This window comes from Rhipicephalus microplus, chromosome X, assembly GCF_043290135.1.
Source record: "Rhipicephalus microplus isolate Deutch F79 chromosome X, USDA_Rmic, whole genome shotgun sequence".
NCBI classification, from domain to species: domain Eukaryota; kingdom Metazoa; phylum Arthropoda; class Arachnida; order Ixodida; family Ixodidae; genus Rhipicephalus; species Rhipicephalus microplus.
The window spans coordinates 507491498-507509607 of NC_134710.1; the positions used below are offsets into that span (position 1 = coordinate 507491498).

Genomic DNA, 18110 nt, shown 5'->3' on the forward strand with positions numbered 1-18110 from the left:
AACATTGCTTTTAACATTTTTCCGGTAATTTTCTCGTCCCGGCGGAGATTATTTAGAGTTACTTTTATCTCCCTTTCGAATTCGGGAGTCGGGTCCGTAAGATGTTCTTTGTAGAATTTTGTGTCTGATAGTTGTCGTTTCCCTTCCTTTAAGTCCAACATGTTTAGAATTACTATGCAGCCCCCTGTATCGGCCGATTTGATGGTAATTTCAGTGTTTTTTCGTAGTTGATCGAGTGCCCTTCGTTCTGACTTGATATGTTGTTTCGAGATGGCCGATTTTTTGCATACGCTCTGAAGATATCTTTTTGAACTGCTGATATATACATATCGAGGTGTTTGTCCCTCTGCTCACCTGGACACCATGATTTGTCACCACCAATCAATCTATTCTCGTCCGTACAGTCCTTGCGATCATGAAAGTATTCACGGAGGCGGAGATTACGCGCAAACTTATCGAGGTCTCTGTACAGTTCAAATTCATTGAATCTACCGGATCATGGACGAAAGGTTAAGCCTCTCGACAAAAGTTGTTGCTGAATGGGTGTGAGCGTTGCGTTGGACAGATTGAGGACATTTTTCTCATAAGTTTTTGGCTGCTCTTGGCTATCACGTAACACGGCAATGTCAGCGTCATATTCGAGAGTAAGGCTGTTTTGATTAGGATTACACTGTAGTTTCGAGTTCCCATTTTTCTCCTCAAAGTTGGGTTGTGGTACAGGTGGTCACTGGCGTTCTTGTACGGACTCATTCCTATTTTTCTGTTGCATAGCAGTGGAGCTTCTGCAGTCCCGATTGAATTTTCTACCTTTTACTACTGAAATTTCGCCTCTCTTCTTTAGTTCATATCTTCCCACTTCTCTTACCTCATGCTCTCCGAGATTAGATACCGATTTCTGCATGACACTGTATTTGGCGGCCTTACGCACACTATGGTCCGCAACGAAAAGAGTAAGTTGCAAGGACGCTTCTAGTAATATTTTTCCCACTTCCCCCTTTCTGCTTCACTTAGTGTAGACTTTGAGGGGTTCCAGGCTAGGCGGAGGTCTTTAGGTGCAATTTCGTGAGAAAGATATTTTGTTAGTTGTTCCGCGTGTTTTTCGTATTGCACCCGTTTTTCAATGATTTTCCTAATCGATATAAATGAATGGGACCATGCGTGTTTAAGACTGCCCGTACCTTTTGTTTCCCCGTGTCATTTTGAGGCCGCCGCCTTGGTCTTCACCACATTCGTCCGCTTGGTGTTGTAAGGCCTCGCTGGTGGGAGTGGCGACGTCGTCACTGCTGGGACCCTGGATGGCTCTTTGTGTCCCTCGGCTCCCTGTTGTTGAGTGGGTTTGGCACTGGAGTTTGCCGTGCAAGCAGTTGCCGCCGATCTCTGACTCACTTGTGGGACTCGCTGGCTCGCTGGCCTCGCTGGTGGTGGTGGCGTCATCGTCACTGCTGGGGCCCTGGATGGCTCTGTGTGTCGCTCGGCTCCTTGTTGTCTATGGGGCTTGGCACTGGAGTTGTCCGTGCAAGCGATTGCCGCCGATCTCTATGCCACCGAGGTCCATCGCAGCTGCACCCTCGTGTGCTGTGCCAGCGGCGTGACTCCCTCGAAGCTTGCATGTAAGCCGTCAGCAGCCAGGAAGCGGCTCAGCGGGAGTTTTGAGAAACCATGTTCAACGTATTACACGCCTGCTCCCACCAACCCGTAGTGGCATAGACGGCGGGCCTTTCTGCTGAATCGTTGTACCTACATATTAAACCGATTCATTCATCGCCAGTTCGAGTCCCGCCGTCGGCGATTGGGTGCGCGAGGTAGTGGCAGACTAAGACGCAGTGTCTTGATGTTCGGGCGCATCTGCCTCATTCGTTTCAATGCCTCCCTCAACAAATCCAGTGATCTTGAAGAGCTAGTCTTCAGGATGTCCGTGGGGCCCACATGCAGAAACAACGTGTCCACCCAGTAAGGTAGGTACTCAAGTAGCACCGGAATATTCGAAAACACAGCACCGCCATAAGAGACGAAGCACGGCGTCATTGAGTCGTTCGGACTGAAGTTCGTGTGGACGTACCGCATGATGGATTCCCCGATGACGGCACACTTCGTAGGGTAATTTGGAAATCTCCGCGACAAACGCTCCGTTGATTATGCACTGGCAGTCATGGTTCAGGTCAGAGGGAGTAATAATTCAATGGGCCAGTTAGTCTTCGTGAAGGTATGGGATATGGCACAACGGAAGCGTTGTCAACAAGGACAAATATATTTATTTCCCAACAGTTTCGGGAGAGTCCTCCCTTCATCAGGGGATGAGTTATACTAACATGAACTTCCAAATTTCGTTGCTGCCGCGTCCCTCTTGCCTTGAAAGATGTTTGCGAGAGTGAGAGAGAATTAAAAAAAAGAAAGAAAGAAAGAAAAAAGAGGTGAAAAAAGACGAAAAGAAAAAAAAGAAGAAAAAAGGAAGAACCGCTGTGAACACTGAGAACGAAACCAAATGTCGGCGTACGTCCACATCCTGTTCTTATTCCGTGCTGGTCAGTTCTCGACGTGTGTCGGGCCACCCAAGATTGTCGCCGCGGTGGCGGGAGGGGTCCGTGACAGCGTGCGTAAGGAAAGGGTTTCCCCTTAAGAGGTCGGTCGGCTCTTTACCTTTCATCTTTGTCCGTTTCCCTTCAGTGGTCATCAAGTGGTAGGCGAACAGAAACACTTTGTATGTGCATGTGAAAAAAAGAAAAAAAGAAAAGAACAAAAAAACAAGAAAGGACAGTGCACACGTACACCTATGGTTTCCAGCTATCAATCTTTCTCACCATTTTCCTCCTGGCTTACTTCTCGGAGGCAGGGTAGTCTTCCAGGGTCCTCGTTGATGCCGGCTACTAATGTTATAAATTTGAAAATAAAATATGCCTTACGCTGTTTGCCCTCGCGCCTGTTTGAGAAACTGGACAGCATAAGAATTACGCTGATATTTTCAAAACTTTGCTTTGGCAGGCGCAAATGTCTAGATAAAGGTAGCTTCGGCAGAGAAGTGGCGTGGTACCGGTGATTATTGAACCGCAGCCGAAATGGCGTGTCTGTTTGGCCGATATATTCTTGTCCGAAGATGTTACAATGTAGCATGTATATTACGTTACTGCAGTCACAATTAAGGCTTTTAGTTATGCAGAATTTGAAATCCGAGAATACCGAGATTCACGTGTTGTGACCATCTGTGGGCATACCTTGCATTGAGCTTTTCCGCAAGGATGGCACCCTGAATGAAATTTGGGGGTGTTTGTTTTTGCTCTGACAAGAATGTCTTTCAGATTTTTATCCCTGCGGTACACCACGTGAGCTGGCTTCGCGAAAATTGAAGTTAGTCGTTTGCTTTGCCTGAATATTTGAAATGGCAGGAAAGTATGTTGTTGATTCGTGGCGCTGATGAGGAGTAAGTTAGTACAAGTTTCGTTTGGGAAGTCGTTTTAGATATTCTGTTTGGTCCCTTAATTATATCATTCCTGTGCACGTTTCAAGCACATAGTAGGGCATCGTCAATAATGTCTTCCAGATAATTTGGTTTCAATAAGGAATGCTTTAGGTGTTCGGCGTTTCTGTCGAATTCCCGCATATCGGTGCATACTATTGGGTACCGGTAGGCCTGAGAATATAGAATACCCGTTTTGTAATGCTTTGGGTGGCTGCTGTTGAAATGTAGGTACATCTGATGGTCTGTAGGCTTTTTGTAAAGGTTTGTTGACAAGCGGTCATTTTCGACCGTGACAGTGACGTCCAAGAAGTTAATGCTAGTTTTGGAAATTTTGTGCGTGAATTTAACTGACGAGTGGCACATTTAAAATCTTCTATGAAGCGGAAAAGACTTCTTTCATCGTGGTTCCTTATCATAAAAATATCGTCTAAGTATCTTCTGTAGTAGAAAGGTTTCAAGGTGCGTCCCTCAATGATTGGGATTTCAAGTGAAGCCATAAAGGTGCTCGCGAAGTTTGGGGCCATTTTCGTGCCCATTGCAGTGCCACTGACCTGAAGGAAATGCTTGCCATTGAACTCAAAATGGTTATAATTTAGTACAAGTTCAAGAAGTGTAAACAGTACCTCGGCACTTACACCAGTTGATGAGTCAGATTTTACAGTGAGCAGACGTCCATGGTCACCAGAAAACTAACGCCTGGAGTATCGATACTTCAAGTTTCGCAGATCAAGTGGTTTGTGTCCTTTAGGTAATAGGAAAAATTTGGGGGGATGATTTTTGAAGGTATTGATGAATTCTGATATATTTTCTGTTGATGTGCTGTTACTGGATACTATCGGACGTCCCGGATTGCCTGCCTGCTATATATATAAACAAATATATATATATATATATATATATATATATATATATATATATATATATATATATATATATATATATATATATATATATATATTGTGATGATGAGCAGCTATAGCGGAGCTTGGACCAGAAGACGAAGAGAATAGAACAGCCGATCATATATGTCTCTGTGAAGTTCCTTTACAATGGCGCAGTCCGAAGAATAGGTCGCGGTGAACAAAACACCAACCACCATGCCATAGGCAACGCCGTCCGCCGGAATTATGCTCGGTACATCGCCAACCAAGTCACTGCGTGACCATGATCGGCCACAGCGATTAGCTAGCCTCGTCCACCAGATCCAGTTCTGGCAGATCATCGAACACAAACGCACCTTGGCCGGGACAGACCTCAGCGATGAGTCAGTGTCGTCCACCAGACGCCATCTGCAAAGCACTAGGTCCTACCGTTTTTCCAACTCCAGTGCCCCCCCCCCACATCGTCCACCAGACACATTGTAGGAGGCTTCACTAAATCACAGTAATGGCCGAGTGTGATTATCAGCAGTAGTGGGGCTGGGGCCTCATGTGCAACCAGCACGGCAATGCGAAGACGACTGCGTGCCTGTACAGTTCCTTATATACATATATATATACATATATATATAGATGAAATAGATGATCAGAGTTTCTTCCGGCTACCGTAATAAAAGTTATAAACTTCGAGAATAGTGCAGTATAGGAAACAAAACAATAAAATATTTATTTAATCCTAACAGTTTCGGCTGGTGGACCAGCCTTCTTCGGAGGATGTAAGTGAAATGATACAAGTTCCCGTAGCAGAGGGTCGCCCTCACAGTTTAAAGACCCTCCAAAAAAAGAGAGAGAGAAAAAGACAAGCGGGCGAACGAGGTAGCAACAGACAACAAGAAGCAGAAGAAGGAGAGGAACTAGAAAGGAGCGACGGAGAGCCGCCGGAAACGAGCGGGTAATTCTGGCATTGTTGCTACATATATATATATATATATATATATATATATATATATATATATATATATATATAAGGGAAAGAAGTGTATACCTAAGGGCTCGTTTTTCCGTGTTTTAACACAATATTAATGAGATATAACAGACAGTAATGCCAAGGAATATACAGGAGAAGTTATTAAAACCAATGGAATGTAAATAAGAAGAAAGAAAAGTGGGTGAAAAAATTACCAACTGTGAGCAGGAATTGAACCTACGACCTTCGAATTACGCGTTCGATGCTCTAACCACTGAGCTATCACAGCGGCCCTCCCTCCATCCACTTTTTTGGGGTTTATCTGTGAATTTAGAAGTAGGAGCGACAGTCAGCACCATCTATAAGCCAAACAACGAGTGTGAAAACACTCTTATGCGGATGTTTGGCGTCACGTAGCACGTGAACTTATTATGAGCGGGCAGCTGATTAATTGTCCCTCTTATACAACCTAAACACACCAAGTCTGCCAGTACGAGACCCTCGTTCAATGAAATAAGGGAAAGAAGTGTATACCTAAGGGCTCGTTTTTCCGTGTTTTAACACAATATTAATGAAATATAACAGACAGTAATGCCAAGGAATGTACAGGGGAAGTTATTAAAACCAATGGAATGTAAATAAGAAGAAAGAAAAGTGGATGAAAAAATTACCAACTGTGAGCAGGAATCGAACCTACGACCTTCGAATTACGCGTTCGATGCTCAAACCACTGAGCTATCACAGCGGCCCTCCCTCCATCCACTTTTTTTGGGTTTATCTGTGAATTTAGAAGTAGGAGCGACAGTCAGCGCCATCTATAAGCCAAAAAACGAGTGTGAAAACACTCTTATGCGGATGTTTGGCGTCACGTAGCACGTGAACTTATTATGAACGGGCAGCTGATTAACTGTCCCTCTTATACAACCTAAACACACCAAGTCTGCCAGTACGAGACCCTCGTTCAATGAAATAAGGGAAAGAAGTGTATACCTAAGGGCTCGTTTTTCCGTGTTTTAACACAATATTAATGAGATATAACAGACAGTAATGCCAAGGAATGTACAGGGGAAGTTATTAAAACCAATGGAATGTAGATAAGAAGAAAGAAAAGTGGATGAAAAAATTACCAACTGTGAGCAGGAATCGAACCTACGACCTTCGAATTACGCGTTCGATGCTCTAACCACTGAGCTATCCCAGCGGCCCTCCCTCCATCCACTTTTTTTGGGTTTATCTGTGAATTTAGAAGTAGGAGCGACAGTCAGCGCCATCTATAAGCCAAACAACGAGTGTGAAAACACTCTTATGCGAATGTTTGGCGTCACGTAGCACGTGAACCTATTATGAGCGGGCAGCTGATTAATTGTCCCTCTTATACAACCTAAACACACCAAGTCTGCCAGTACGAGACCCTCGTTCAATGAAATAAGGGAAAGAAGTGTATACCTAAGGGCTCGTTTTTCCGTGTTTTAACACAATATTAATGAGATATAACAGACAGTAATGCCAAGGAATGTACAGGGGAAGTTATTAAAACCAATGGAATGTAGATAAGAAGAAAGAAAAGTGGATGAAAAAATTACCAACTGTGAGCAGGAATCGAACCTACGACCTTCGAATTACGCGTTCGATGCTCTAACCACTGAGCTATCCCAGCGGCCCTCCCTCCATCCACTTTTTTTGGGTTTATCTGTGAATTTAGAAGTAGGAGCGACAGTCAGCGCCATCTATAAGCCAAACAACGAGTGTGAAAACACTCTTATGCGGATGTTTGGCGTCACGTAGCACGTGAACTTATTATGAGCGGGCAGCTGATTAATTGTCCCTCTTATACAACCTAAACACACCAAGTCTGCCAGTACGAGACCCTCGTTCAATGAAATAAGGGAAAGAAGTGTATACCTAAGGGCTCGTTTTTCCGTGTTTTAACACTATATTAATGAGATATAACAGACAGTAATGCCAAGGAATGTACAGGGGAAGTTATTAAAACCAATGAAATGTAAATAAGAAGAAAGAAAAGTGGATGAAAAAATTACCAACTGTGAGCAGGAATCGAACCTACGACCTTCGAATTACGCGTTCGATGCTCTAACCACTGAGCTATCACAGCGGCCCTCCCTCCGTCCACTTTTTTTGGGTTTATCTGTCAATTATATATATATATATATATATTGTGAGCACATCTTTTTATCTGGAAATACTCATCATCACCACTCCAGTGTGGGTTGTGGGGCACACACTCGAGACAATAAAGAAGAGTCTTGAGGGTACTGGTCGCCATCTTACAAGTGGTGGTGAGTGCTGCCCGATTCCTGCGTCCTTTCGCGCTCTCGGACACCCCCAGCGTCTTCTTGAACACATCCCTGGAGCTCTGTTCAGACCGCTGCTTAAGGACCTGGGTTCGGTAATGTCGCAAGCCGACCAACTCAGCACGCCAGCTTCGCCACCGCTCCCACCGCCAAGAAACCCTTCTGACCTGGTCACCAGCCCTCAAAAGGATCCTCCGCTGTTCGCCGAGCTTTCGGGTGAGGACGTTGAAGACTGGCTCGAGGAGTATGACCGCGTGTGTGCCACCAACAACTGGGATGAGCCTGCGAAACTCATTCACATTGCATTCTACTTGAGCGGATTCGCAAAAACTTGGTTTTTCAACAACGCTACAAATTTTTCGACATGACCCGCCTTTACACGCCAGCTCCGCCAGATTTTCGCAGACCCGTCAGTGCGCTAGGATATCGCCAAACAGAGGCTTGGTGCACGTGTTCAACGCCCCGGCGAGTCGTACACTTCTTACATTGAAGATGTTCTCACCCTTTGCCACCGCATCGACAACTATATGGCGAAAAACGACCCGTTGCGCCACCTGCTAAAAGGCATTGCGACTGTCGCTTTTAATGCGCTTGTAGTGCAGAGTCCCCAGACCATAACCGATGTTGTAGCTACCTGTCAGCGCCTTGAGCTTCAAACCACTCGGATGCAACCTGATATGTCTGATCTGAGCTCGAGTCATGACACAACAGAGCTGCGTGCATTGATCCGCTCTATCATACGCGAGGAACTTCATGCACAGGCTTCACCTCGCCACCTTGATATTGGAACGACGCAACCTGCTACTAGTTTACGTGACGTCATGAGAGAGAAACTGGTCTTGATCACTGGCACACCAATTCCGAGCTCACATCCCATGTCCATACCAAGTTATGCTCACATTGCTGCAACGACACCTGCGTTCCAGCAAAGCCTGGCCTCGATTACTGTCACACCTATTCCGAGTTCATATCCTGTTACCATGCCAACTTATGCTCAGGATGCTGCTAGGACACCTGCACCCCAGCAAAGCCCAATGCAGCTACCAGCGCCCTAAGTGCATGGTTCGCTCAACTCACTCGCACCGCGACCATCTTCCCCGCCTTACAACACCTGGCGCGCTACATGACCGACTTGCTTCTATTGCGGCATTCGTGGTCATATTTCAAGGTTTAGCCGACGCCGTCAGCAAGACGAAAGACGAAGGTACAATGACTTTGAACGGGACGACTTCTACCCCACTGGACCACCCTATCACCGACTGTATCAGAACAGCACATGTCGGTCGCCGTCTCCGCAGAACTTTGGCTCACTTGGCAGTTCCCGTTTCTCACGTCGTCGCTCACCGTTGCCGATGCAGCGTTCCTCCTCTCCTCTTCGACCTTCTACTTTGATTCCTGACCGCCAACTGAAAAACTAAATAGTGCAGCTTCGGGAGGGAAAGCTGCATCTTTCCAACTGTGCCAAACTTCTCCAGACCACCCATCAAATGTTTTATTGGTGTATGTTGAAGGTATACAGACAGACGCACTGGTACACACAGACGCACCACTTTCCGCGATTCTTGCAGACTTTTCTGCCCGCTTGAAAAAAGAAATAGGACGCCATACGATGGCCCTCCCCTTCGTTGCGCAGATGGAGTCCCTATTCAGCCTTCAAGTGTTTGTACAGCCCGCGTTTCCATACATGGCATTCTTCACCACATTCAGTTTCTTGTACTTCCTTTGTGCACTCACACAGTCATTTTAGGATGGGGCTTCCTTTCTTCGGCATCAGCTTTTATATCGTGTCGTCAGTGAGTAATTCATATGTCAGTTACTGAGAGTTCATCTGATATCGATCTGTCAGCGATGTCCGAATGAATGCAGTCAAGGCAAGGCTCAAATTTTAAGAAAAACTGTATTGTGCTAAGTTACAGGTGAATCGGCAGTGGTTACATGCATAAGGAAACTGGACTCGGTGCAGGAGCTCGATCGAATACGTCCGACGCCACTCGCGTCTCGGCTCGCTCTGCGATGCGTTGCTCTGCGGTCCCAGCTCGAATCTCGGCTCGTTCTCCTCTCTCTGGCGATGCGTTGCTATGCAGTCCCGGCTCGAAGGCTCACTTTTTTTGTTTTTTGAGTGTTCGTTGAACCAATGGGCAACCGCGCCGAGTGGACGCGCTCAGGGCTCGGAGTCCACGTTAACGCAGTGCAGCGTTTCCCGAGCAAGCACGGGGACGCTGCCGGATAATGAGACGCTGCCGGAGAATTCAGCTGTGCGAACTCGAGTGCCGCTGACACGGCCTTCCCGAAAATTGCGCCTGTCCTCAGGCATGCGTGTCGTTCGATGGCGATGGTTCCGTAACTTCTAGGAGCGGCTCCTTATATCTACGAAGCTGCTCCACGTTGACGATTTTTTGGTTGATCATGCCCGGTGTGTGGGGTACTCTTTGGATCTCGGCCCTGTTTCCTCCGACGAGGGCCGTTATCTCGATCGGACCTTCATAGCGAGGGTCTAATGTGCCTCGAGCGCTCAACTCAAGCAGGTTGAGGTCCCCCGTTATGAACCTCGGAGTTCGCCGCTTCTTGTCGTATCAGACCGTTGTTCTGCGCTGACTCTACAGTAGCCTCTGTCTTGTCTCTGCACGTCCTCTTGCCAAGTCGTGTAGTCTATGAGACTGGTCGATGCCTCCCTCGACTGAGGCGAGGTTGAGCTCTCCTGGCAGTTTTGGTTCGTAGCCGTGCATGAGTCGAAATGGGCTGTGGCCACTGTGACGATGCTTCGTGGCGTTGATTGCTAGCGTTGCTCGGGGTAGTTCCTTCTGCCATTTGTCCTTGTAGTTTAGCATTTTGCGTAGAACCTGTTTCAATGTTCCTACCATTCGCTCAATCAGTCCGTTTGATTGTGGCCAGTACGGTGGGGAGTTCTGATGAGCGATTCCCAGTCTGTGATGGAATTGGTTGGTTTTCTTGTTCACGAATCCCTTGGCTTGGTCCACAATAATGACGCTGGGAACTCCAAATCGCGGAATCCACCGGTTTGTCATGAAGCCAAGGTAGTGCGTCGACGAAGTGTTGGTACGGTCACGGCGTCCATGTATCTCGTGGCGTGGTCGATACACACGAGGATGTGGTCTCCCTTCTCCTTTAGCGGACCCGTGTGATCCAGGGATATCACCGCGTTTGGCTCAGTAGGAATATCGCGTGGGATGAGGCAACCTTCATTCCGTGTCGTGCGGGCGTTGATAGTCTGGCACGTGTGGCAGAAGTCGACATACTCGCGTATGTCTTTCTCATCGATGGCCACCAGTACTTTCGCTGAATCAGGTCCCTTGTCTTCTCGACGCCCAGGTGGCCGTTGTTGTCGAGGAAAACGATCATCACATTGCTTCGGAGGGCAGCGGGAAGATCACCCTCCGACGGACTCGTCCTCCCTCGAGAGATTTCTTCACCAGTATGTCGTTTTCGATCTCGTAGTCTGAAGATTTGTGCTTGGCCTCCTCCCGAAATCTTTTGCAGTCAGTATCCCTCTCCTGAAACTCGCGTAGGCGACAGAGTTTCCCGACCACTATTGCGTAGCAGTGGAGGTCTCGGGTCGAAACGCCTTGGTCGAAAGCCTCTGCAGATTTCGACTGCCTCGAGAGTTCGTCAGCAGCGGAGTTCTGGCGTCCTGGCTTGTGCTTGACGTCGAAGGTGTACTCTGCTAAGTCGAGCGTCCACCTCGCAAATCTGTGGTTGCTGGCTCCCTTCTGGACGAGTTATGACAAGCTGAAGTTGTCCGTGAACACTGTAAAGCGAGGGCCTCCTCTCAGGTAGGCCGAAAACTTCTCAGTGATCGCCCAGTGGAGCGCCATGCACTCGAGCATATTAGAGTGTAGACCACGATCGTGCTCGTTTAGTGATCTGCTTGCGTACTCTATGATTCGCTCCTTTCCGTCTTGAGTTTGAGAAAGCACAGCACGTAGCCCGGTTCGCGAAGCGTCGACGTGAACGTTAGTCGGGCAGTCTGGGCGGAAGCTTGCCAAAATCGGCGGGTTCTTCAAGGCGTGTTTTATGGCGTTGACGGTTGCTTCATGAGCGTCAGTCCATACGAAAGGAACGTCCTTCGCCAGAAGGTGCCGTAGCTTGTGCGTGACCTTTGCAAACTCCGGTATGAACTTTCGTAGTGGTTAGCGAACTGCAGGAAGGAGTACAGCTTCTTTGCGTTGCGATTGGGCTCGAACTTCTCGACAGTGGCAACTCTGGATTCGTCCAGTGTTCGTCCTTCGGCGAAGATCACGTAACCCAGGAAAGATACTTTGTCTTGGATCAACTGGAATTTCTGGAGATCCATCTTCAAGCCGTTGATCACGACTCTCCTGAGTGCTTCGTTCAGCAAATCCAAAACCTCCCTCACTGTTGTGGCTCCCTGCCCGACATCGTCCATGTACTTAGCTGTCCTAGGTAAGCCATCGAACGTGCGACGCATGACTCTTTGCATGGTCTGAGGGGCCTTGCGAAACCCAAAGGCAATTCGAAGGTATTCGTACTTTCCGTCTGGAGTGACGAATGCGGTCTTGTGTACGTCGTTCGGCTTCATTCGTATAGTCAGAAATGCCGTCTTCACGTCCAACACAGTGAAGTGAGCCGATTCGTCGCGCATGACATCGTCAATAACGTCTTCCATGACGGGCATTGGATAAGAAGGGTTGATGGTTTTCTCGTTGAGCTTGCGATAGTCGTGTACCATTCTTTGTGGAGTCGTCGGGTGGTGCGGTTGGTCGACGACTATCGTTGGGGCACCGTACTCGCTTTCGCTCGGCCTTATGATGCCCTTAGAGAGGTAGTCATTCACCTGTTCTCAGATGAACTTGCGATAAGCCGGTGAGCACGTGTACGGCCTCGATGACACTGGTATATTGTCTCTGAGTTCGATGCTGTGTTCGGAGTGAGGACACACGCCCAAAGTGTCGCCTTTGGAAGTGAACGCTTGGTGATGCCTCAATAGAATTGCGTGAAGTTGTTCGCTCTCTGCCTCGGTGGCATCCTTCGTTATCTCCCGTGTGGCGTCTTCGACTAGACTCGTGAAGTCTTCGTCGTGTGCGGGACATTTCGTGTTGAGGCGCACGTACCCTTCGTCTTTGGAAACACGCTCGTCCGATTGCCGGCAGAACGTCGCAATAAGCGTTTCCCCGGTGCGGTGTGGTGTGCCTTGTTTCGGGGGTGGCACTTCGGACGATCAAAATTTTCCGGAGGGCTCGACTGGAACGATAGTCACATCGTTTGACGTGTGAAACGTTACGTCGACGTTCGCGACTTGTCGCCAGTCTGATCCCAGAATCAGGTCGATGCCGCTGGGCAGTTCCGTTACCATGACGTCTTCGAGTCGCACATTCGTGGTGCCCAGTGTCACATCAAGCATTGCAGCGAGAGTTGGGCATATGCTGCGGTTGAGAACTTCAATTTTCTCGTGCGATACCCATGCGTGCGTGGGAATGTCGTCCGTCAAGGCATTGGCACTCATGATGGATAAGTTGGCGCCACTGTCAATGCACACGCGGACGCGTCGGTTGTTAGCAGTACCGGACACTATTGGTAATGTGCCGCCCGTCGAATGCAAAAAACAGTTCACTTGCATAGGTGACGTAGTCTCTGTTTCGTGGCTGCTATTGTCCCTCTTCGCTTGATTCTCGTCCACTCTGATCGTTGCTGGCGTTTTTTGCTTTCTACAATCACGGGACAGGTGACCGATGTCGCCGCAGTTGAAGCACGAACGAGCAGAGATGGGCCGCGGGTGTGGAGCTCCCGAGAAATCACTGCACGGGTTGGCCTTCGGCAAGTTGGCAGAGCTGATGGCTGGCACCCGCTGGTTCGAACCCTGACCACGGCTCGCTGTAGACGATGACGGTTTCTTGTCGTTCTCGGCACACACGGTCGTGCGACGCCTCGCGTCGATCAAAGCCGCTCTGTCAATGAGTTCGGTTACTGTGCCACACAGCTGCGCTGCGAGTGGGTTGGCCCATGTGTTGTCCTCGATGCAGCTGATAATGAGGGAAATTCGTTCTTCCTCTGCTAAACGGTACGGCGCCTTGTTCAGAATGGCGTTCTTTGAGTACATGTACTCGACGATGGTCTCGTGGCTCTGAAGGTGTCGCTTCGTCTGCAGTTCGAGGAACTCCTGCAATGTCAGCTTTCGTTTGAATTGGAGAATGAGCGCTTCCTTCCATTGCTCTCAGGTGTCATACTGTGAGCCGTAGGCGCTGTGCCAATCCTTGGCAGATCCCGTCAAGCGGCTTGCTGCTGTCACCAACGTCAGCGATGGCGTCCAGTGGGCGAGCGCTGTGATTCTCTCCACTTGCGTAATCCATTCGTGAGCACATTGTTGCGGCGTCCCATCGAACAAGGGGATTGAGGATGACGTGTCGCTTGTGGAATGAATCTGGATCGGGCTCGTCGTCGGTGGACCTCTAGACAGCTTGTTGGCGAGCAGAGCTTGTGTGTTCACGAGCGCGGCGAGGATTTGGACCATGGAAGGTTCTCTCTTGTGCGTTGAAATGGTCGGCGCGGCGGAGCGTGCCGCGTCTTGGTTGGTGCCATCATTCAGTGACGGTGGCCACGTCGAACCCGAGGACATCGTTATGTCAGCAGGGACGGAATTCTGCAGCCCAAGGTTCGGAGTCGTCACCCGTTCCGTTGGCAGTGAAGCGTTCTGATGGGCTTCGTGCAGTGTATCATGTTAACTCCTGGTCGCACGGTTAAGCTGGGCTCGCAGGCTGCTCAGTTCAGCACAAGCCTCGCGTTGTCGGCGGACAGTGTCTCCAGGTGCGCCTGCCTGTCGTCGTCGTAGGCAGCCTGGTCCTTCGTTGACGAGTCCGTCGGCTCTAGGGCTTGGCGAGTGATGTTGTCGCAGATGATTCTTGCGATGAGCTCGTCCTTTCGTCCGGAGCACCGTAGACCTTGTGCTCTCAGCTCGTCGACGAGTTGCTTTTTCTTTGCATTGGCCATCGTGCTGTGGTCGAGGGTCGGGAACACGCTTTCGACGATGGTCGTTTCGGAGTCCCGAGACGATGTACGGCGTGGCGTCGCTCCTTCTCGTGGCGTCGTTTCCTCCTCCGCATGCAGCTCGGTCGATGCACATCCTGTCGACTGCGCCATGTCAGCGATGTCCGAATGAATGCAGTCAAGGCAAGGCTCAAATTTTAAGAAAAACTGTATTGTGCTAAGTTACAGGTGAATCGGCAGTGGTTACATGCATAAGGAAACTGGACTCGGTGCAGGAGCTCGATCGGATACGTCCGACGCCACTCGCGTCTCGGCTCGCTCTGCGATGCGTTGCTTTGCGGTCCCGGCTCGAATCTCGGCTCGTTCTCCTCTCTCTGGCGATGCGTTGCTATGCGGTCCCGGCTCGAAGGCTCACTTTTTTGCTTTTTGAATGTTCGTTGAACCAATGGGCAACCACGCCGAGTGGACGCGCTCAGGGATCGGAGTCCACGTTAACGCAGTGCAGCGTTTCCCGAGCAAGCACGGGGACGCTGCCGGAGAAGAAGACGCTACCAGAGAATGAGACGCTGCCGGAGAATTCAGCTGTGCGAACTCGAGTGCCGCTGACAGATCCATACAGGTTCCGTTTCGTTGCTGCTGCTGATTGTTTCATTTTGCCAGGAGATGATTGAATTCTCGCTATCGCTTCGGATACAATAGTTAACGGTAACGTGTTCATAGCTGCATAAGTTCGCTCCAAACCTGCGGGGTTACTATTGCACCCGGCCTTGTGCGGTTTAACGACGGTAAAGCTTTGGTCACCGCCTTGAACCCAACTTTTTCGCCAATGATGCTGCCCCAGGGCACTGCTGTGAGCTGCTTCGCTGACAGCGAGCCTTTCTCGCTGGTTCCTCTTCACGCAGAATCACCGCCTTTGTCTGCTACAACTGATATCAAGGCTACCACTGTTGCTTTAAATGCTAACTTAAGTCCTATATATATAGAAAAATAAGTATACGCTTCTAAAAAACTGTTTATTGGGGACGTTTCAATCGGAGACTAATCTTCATCAGACAAAATTTTTAGTTGAGATCTGATGCGCTTTTATGCAATCGTCCAGCATGGAGAGAGAAAGAGAGAGAGAAAACAGAAAGAACAATAGAAATGAAGTAACAACACAAACCAGTGGTCAAACAAGTAGTCAAAAGATCACGGGTGCGTGTGCATACCTACGCATAACACGTGTATTTCGTTAGAAATTTAAAAATAAAAACAAAAAGAATAAAAAAATTAAAATAAATAAAAAAAGGCGCACATTTAAACGAGTGGCCAAACAACCCATCATATACTGAATATGTCCATACTAAAAGGCGGTCCAACGACCACGTGCACATGTGCGTGTGCAGACTTCCACCTACTCATAGCACGGGTATTTTGTGCAAAAAATAAAAATAATGTAAAATATTAAAATGCGCACACAAACGAGTGGCAAACAACATAGCATCAAGCTAAATGTTTTGGGACCAGGCGACTACTTGGCTCAGGTGGCAAAGTTAAGCACATTCAAGTGATACATTGTGAACTTCCACTCCTCAGGCTAACACCCCATCAGCTCCCCCTCACCCCTCAGCTTGAAAAGCACACCAAAGTACAAACTTTGCGATAATTGTCGCTGTCGCGTTCCACTGGTTCTCCCAACCCCCTCCTTAGTTGCTTCCTGAAGCCTGGGGAGGTGGGCCACGTCTGAACGATGCGGTAAACACTTTAAAAAATAATATAAAACATAAAAAGAGAAAATACAAATAACAAAGGGTTACGCGTGTGAAAGCTTTGCAAAAAAGAAGAAACGTGTATGATAGGCACATGCCAAGAAGCTACGATCTCCAGTCTGTGGCTCTAGGATGTTTAAAAAATAATGGAGGTTGTTTTTCACATTTTTACCCCTGGGGTCGAATATGTGATGATTTCGTAGAGGGAGTGGTGGTTTGAGGATTCTTCGAGAGTTTCCCACCTTTCTCGGAAGGAGCGTGTCTATGACGCACGCCCTAACACGTGTTCCGTGTGATACAAACAAAAAGAAAAGGACAGAAAAATAAACGTTTGGCTAGGATGCGTATTATCTTGAGTCTTCCAGAGCGCAAATTGAAAAAAGCATGCCTGGAGTGATATTTAGACCGGCTTTTATTGTATTTATTGGAATCATATATGATTCACGCAGTTCATTTTTCTTGTGCTGGAGAAACCACTTTGTAGGGGCGTAACTTTGATGGAAACAAATTGGTAGTTTGCGAAGGTAATAAGCCGAAACTGAGGCAAATCCGGAAGCGAATGAATATGCGAACGGTGGTTGTTGAAGCGGACGCGGAAGGCTGTGTCAATGTGTCCTAGAATACCGCATATTCCGCATTCGAGAAGGTATATGAGATTAGAGCTGTCACAGTTTAGGTTTGAATAATGGAGTAGTTGAAATTGGAATGTGTGCTTTCAGCAACGTTGGTTAACTGTATGTGTTTGCAGCAGGCCTTGCAGCAGGCCTTGCCGCATGGCTGACATCCTGTTATAGATGTCTTATCGGTTTTTGACCGCACAAGATAATCTTTGATGTTTTCGGGGCTTCTATATACCACTCGTGGAGAAGAAGGGAAAGCTTTTGTTAGCCGTTCACTCTCTTGTAAGATGTTGAAGTGTCTCTTTAGAATTTAGTTTACGTTAGGGGAGTCGCTACTAAACGTTAAAACCAAGTTTTTGGTCCCTCTTGTTTAAATGTTTTCTGCTGGTCACGTAGCTGCTGGTGATCTAGGTTTGCCGCTTTATGTATGACATCGTTGTCTATAGAGAGAGGATAATGTGGCTTTGAAAGTACCTTGGGCAAGTTTTCTGCGTTGGCCTCAAAGTCTTCGGGACGGGAGCAAATTCTTTTGAATCGGTTAGCCAGAGAGTATGGGATGGATGTCTTGCAGTGACGAGGGTGACAGTGGTCGAAATGAAGGTATTGCTGCCTGTTTGTAGGCTTTTTGTAAACGTTAGTAGCTAATGACCTGTCTTTTACTATTACGTGAGCGCCAGAAAATTTATTTCAGTTGTTGAGTATGCATAGGTGAATGTTATGTCTAGATGAGCTTCGTTGAACGATTCTGTAAAGTTAATTAGGCTGTCTTGTGTGTCCGTCCAAATAATAAAAATATCATCGAGGAAGCGTCTGCAGAGAAGTGACTTAATTTTCTGGGTTGATAGAAACTTAGTTTCAAGGTCATTCATAAAGATGTTTGCGTAGTTAGGCGCCATAAGAGTCCCCATAGCGGTGCCATTAATTTGTAAGTAGTGTGTGTTACAAAACTCGAAGCTGTTGAGTTGAAGTACCAACCTAGCAAGGATTTCAATGACCATTGGGTTTGGTGAGTCATCAAATTTATATAAACTATAGAACTCTGCTAATGCTTTGATGTCATCACTGTGTGAAATATTGGTGTAAAGGGAAGTTACATCAAGAGTTACTAGGAAGGCACCCTTAGGGAGTGTTAGATCTTTCATTATCCTAATGAAATGGTTGGTATCACGTA

At 47.8% G+C, this 18110-nt stretch overlaps 1 protein-coding gene, 1 long non-coding RNA gene and 2 other non-coding genes across 16 annotated transcripts in view; 1 reads left to right on the forward strand and 3 right to left on the reverse strand.

Annotated features, from left to right (window-relative positions):
• CAP (Cbl-associated protein) overlaps positions 1 to 18110 on the forward strand; it is a 1014121-nt gene that overhangs the window by 415296 nt on the left and 580715 nt on the right. The gene's annotated exons all lie outside the window — the stretch shown is intronic.
• Positions 1 to 18110, reverse strand: part of LOC142776774 (uncharacterized) — a 96424-nt gene that overhangs the window by 40293 nt on the left and 38021 nt on the right. The gene's annotated exons all lie outside the window — the stretch shown is intronic.
• TRNAT-CGU (transfer RNA threonine (anticodon CGU)) lies at positions 5516 to 5588 on the reverse strand. Its single transcript has one exon. It is a non-coding gene; the product is annotated as a tRNA-Thr (tRNA).
• Positions 7340 to 7412, reverse strand: TRNAT-CGU (transfer RNA threonine (anticodon CGU)). The gene has a single exon. It is a non-coding gene; the product is annotated as a tRNA-Thr (tRNA).